Source organism: Armigeres subalbatus, unplaced genomic scaffold (assembly GCF_024139115.2).
Source record: "Armigeres subalbatus isolate Guangzhou_Male unplaced genomic scaffold, GZ_Asu_2 Contig741, whole genome shotgun sequence".
NCBI lineage: Eukaryota > Metazoa > Arthropoda > Insecta > Diptera > Culicidae > Armigeres > Armigeres subalbatus.
This window is the reverse complement of record NW_026943525.1, coordinates 1986-6392: the sequence shown is the minus strand read 5'-3', so window position 1 is coordinate 6392 and position 4407 is coordinate 1986. Positions and strand designations below refer to the sequence as shown.

General features: G+C 40.8%; 2 long non-coding RNA genes across 2 annotated transcripts; one reads left to right on the top strand and one right to left on the bottom strand.

Moving 5' to 3' along the window:
* Window positions 1-200: 200 nt before the first annotated feature.
* LOC134204606 (uncharacterized) lies at window positions 201-1614 on the bottom strand. The gene is made up of 3 exons (XR_009977903.1): window positions 1524-1614; window positions 1350-1459; window positions 201-1286 (listed from the first exon to the last, which is right to left on the bottom strand). It is a non-coding gene; the product is annotated as an uncharacterized LOC134204606 (long non-coding RNA).
* A 1896-nt stretch (window positions 1615-3510) lies between these two features.
* Window positions 3511-4172, top strand: LOC134204607 (uncharacterized). Its single transcript, XR_009977904.1, has 3 exons — window positions 3511-3548; window positions 3624-4032; window positions 4104-4172. It is a non-coding gene; the product is annotated as an uncharacterized LOC134204607 (long non-coding RNA).
* Window positions 4173-4407: the final 235 nt, after the last annotated feature.

Sequence of the window (4407 nt, the reverse complement as noted above, 5' to 3'; positions counted from 1 at the left end):
AGTAAACCGATTTCACCCCGAGCTTCATCCATAAATAGGTACTTGAATGACAGCGGTTTATTAGTAAATTTCACAGAAATTTGGGTAATTTTTCATTGTTTTGTTCTTGCTTGAGACATTCAAAATATTGAAATTTTCGAAATAATTGTTTAAAAAAGTATTTTTTTTATTAAAATTTTATTTCAAAAAGATGCAATACATAATCCTTGATTTTAAAACTTACTGACTGGAACACCATATCGGAGCTACTGGTTATACTGTTGGACAGGGGAAAGCAAGATCCATGCCTTATAGGTAGAGTAGCAGTATTTCAGCTTTCCGGTGGCTGTATTGGCGGAAATTGAAGTTTATGGAAGTCCATTCTCGTCTCGACGACGCTTGTGATCATATAGATGTTAATGATCATTGTAATTATCGAAATTGTAATTGTTTCCTCCGTGCGAATCATGAATCTATATCGTTTAGAGCATCATTATCGGTCGCGAGCATTTTAATCACCCGCGCAGCGCTTTCATTTTAGTTTCGTCACTCGTTTCCGTATCGGTCACTATTTTCGGCTCTCAATTTGGTTGCTGTATTCCGTACCGGTGACGTTTGACAGTTGACAGTTCATCAAATAGCAGCGCTCTTATCGCGCTACCAAATTTGGTCACCTGTCAGTCGCGCTGCTGTTATAGCAGTGTATTTAGTAGCGACCGGTAAAGTATCAAGTAATGATACTGCGCTGCCAAATGGCTTAAATTCACCACCGGTAATCTTGCTCTTAGATCTCGTTCGGCCTCGGGCAACTTCGCGAATATTTCGCACTCTTTTTCGGTAGCTATTACCTTGCGCACGATAATCGTTACTTTCCGGTGTATCCATATCTGGTCAGCAGTACCAAGACACATCCAGTGACCACTGCCACTACGTCATTCTCTGCCTCCAAAGATGTTCCGTTCAGTGCATAGCAGCCTTCCTCCGAAGTTCAAGCTTCGCGCAGCCACAGATAAGTTCAGCAAATCCCATATTGAACTATCTACTCTGAGGCGTAAGGACAATGTCATCCTCTTTACATAATCAATCTTTAGGATCGCTTAGGCATATATGTTCTTCCATTCGACCGCTTCCACTCAGCGGTTCCACCACCAGGTCAATTGCTTCAATAATTTGTAACTGCACCATTTTAACCTCCGTTGTCATCGTTGTATGCAGAGTCTGCAGTTTTACCCATCGTCAGACTCTTTGGATGGTACCGAAGTAGATAGGATAGAGCGACCGGCAAAGATCACAAGCCGTTTCCGTCCCTACAAGCAGTCGGAGATGAAGTGTCATGGTAAGGGTTAGAGTGCCGAATCATTTCAACTTACGTTTTGACAAATATTGATGGGTGTTGACCGCTGCCTTGCAAATCAGGTGGACTAAATCTGTTGGGAGTACCCGTAAGTTGGATGTCATTTCGTTCCGGCGGACGACCTATCTGCAAGATGGAAAAAGGAGTCTCTTTATGGACATTGGAGGCATGGATAATAAATCAAACTTACCAGGTGTGTGGTGTGTGGCTTTCACAACAGGTGTAAGCTTCTCTACTGCAGGTTGATGTTTATGTTGAACGTGGTGAAAAGGCAACAGGACACGCTGTATTTCAACCAAAGTGCTTCGGGCATTTGAAAGCTCCCAATGAATGAATTAAGGTTGTTGACTTTTACCTCCTGATGCTACAGTGATTGAAATTGATGCACCCTTTGTACAAAATCTGCAGATGACTGCTGATTCGGTTCCGCATTTTCGTTGGTTGCGGATCTGCTAGGTTGGAGTCCGTTGTGGATGCTTCACCGTCGTATATGACACTGTAGAGAGATTATTTGATACCTAGAATTTATCCAGCTTTTTATTATAGCTACGGATCAACTATGGTAATCGATTTTGACATCTGTTGTGTACAGAATTTATAGCGCTGGTCTAAGCAGGCTTAGATTTCTGAAACAATATGTCAAAAAAGATTTTTTTCAAGAGAAATACGATACGTTCTTAAAAATATTGGCTAATATATTCTTCTATTTTAGGAGAGAAAATCACGAGTAATAGCGAAGTTGTGCGTTTTTTGCTGGACACCTTGCCTTTAAACGGTTTAAATCGAGGGGGCGCATGATACTCGGTGTTCTGTTGGTGTGTGGTGCTGGTGCTGCGGTGTATCCCACGGCGTTGGCTTAACATATCCTGTCTGGACAGATATAGGGGACAAGATCACTGGCGTGCTGCCGACAACCCCGTTGCTTTACACGCCATTGACACTACACCAACGCGTCGTGGATTTTGAGGATTAATAAAAAGCCAATTTCAAGGAATTACTTCTCACTCACACAACCCGCTGCCTCATCTCTATTTTTATTGCAATGGTTTACTATTCGAGATTGAAAACTACGTCTGCTTCATGATAAACCAACAACAACCAGTATTTTATAGGCATAGTATTTTACTTGGCAGCTCCCGCGTTGCTTGGAAAGGTTGGGAGCACAAAGGGAAATTCATTATTTCAAGCGGAAAGGTATTCAAGAGCCAAATCGGGTGAAGAGGTGTTTCATACTGTTTTATTAATGATAGAACGTATATGAAGGCAACCAAATGAATGTATCTGAAAGATTAATTGTGGGTGCTGGAATGACTCGTTGGCAGCCTCCTTAAGAGTTCCAGGAGGATTTAACAAAAATCAGTTGACGTTTGGGAACACATTTCACACCCACAATAATCACCTCTGCAGTATTTTTCAGATCACCTCTAGGATCTTTTTCGATTTCTTCAGGACTGTTTGCTAGTTGAAAGCATCCTGAAATAAAAATCCAAAATTATTAACCCTGAGGTTACCCGCAACTTCCGTTTCCCGACCACGGCGATCGTCTCTGCTTTCAAGTTGTCCCTAGCTCAATCACCTGCGGGATTTTATATCCCTAAAGTCATGCACCCAATATTTTAAAAGATTGGAATGAAAAATATTGACATATGGCATGTTTTGGACAGATTCCATGGCTACTTGACCAGTACCATAAAATCTGTACACATCAAAAGTCAAATTTAAACAACTACAGTTCATTTATGGCTAGCGTAAAAAGCTGGATTGAATAATAATGTAAAACAGAAGATGTTATATTATATTTTCGGCATTAAATATTTACTTACATTTATTGGGCCACAATCCGCCGGAACAGAACAGTTTTCAGATACTATCTCGGATTCTCGGATTATGTTCGACAACAACTTGAAAACAAAAACAACAAAGTCATTTTTTTTCACCCAAATATGAGTAAATTCATTCACTCATAAATTGGTAAAGTCACTTTATCAACAATATGGGTGAAATTTACCGATTTTCTCAGTATATTTTACTTATAATATGAGTGAAATGTGCAATACCCAAATATGGGTGAATCAAGTACTCATAAATAGGTAAACTGAACTAAGCGTGTACACTGGAACCATAAAATGAGTACTAATTTGCACTGACCCCAATATCTTGATAATTATATCTATAGACCCAGAAAACAATTTGTGAGATGTTAGATGCTGGTTAGGTAGGTTAGATATGCTCTTTAAAAAAACATAACCATGTTCATGCTTTTATGCTGATACCGTTTTTCTTCTTCCAGTTCTTGTTCGACAATGACAACGGCTCCGCGAGGCAGTGGAAATCAAAAACAATATTCAGAGCTCAATTAGCGGAAAAAAAACCGTAATCGCGTGTTCGAACGGTCATTTATTATGCGCGAGATTGTGCGTTCCCTAGTAGGGGGATTCTAAGCAGTTCGAGACAGCGGGCTTCCTTTATTCGCGTGTTTGTGCTCATCAGGAGATGTGCATCCGGAGTAAATATTAAATACATAGTGCAAAACATCCTCCAAAGGTTGCTGTGGAGAAGTTAAGAATATTCTCGCTGGGACTAATGCCCTGATGCAGTTCTCTCCCGCCACGATACCATTAGCACTTAGTGCTGCAGCAAAAATGGCGTTCCTTTTCGGATCCTCGTCTTCGATTTTTATGTTCTATACTATCAAAAAGGTTGATTGCTATACATTGATTGCTTCAAGAGTGTCATAATCAAATAGTTTTTATTTTTAATTTATTTGCAGTTACCACCATCGACCAGACCAATGCGTTCTATGCTGATATTGTGTAGGAGGACCCTGCTCCGGAGACTGGAGCCGGCTAGTAAAAAGGAGCAAGCATTCCGTTGGCGCTGATAAATAATATTGTGGCTTCAGGAGCAGAATCATCTTGAGGAACAGCGACAATGCACAACGATTGGTGCCAATCCATACGGCACCGTCACTGGTCCATTTGTGATTACCGTTTTCGCAACCCACCTGATTCATGAAGGCCGTAAAATCTGATGTTCGCTTCTGGCAGCAGGACCCAAACTTAAGGCCCTCGTGG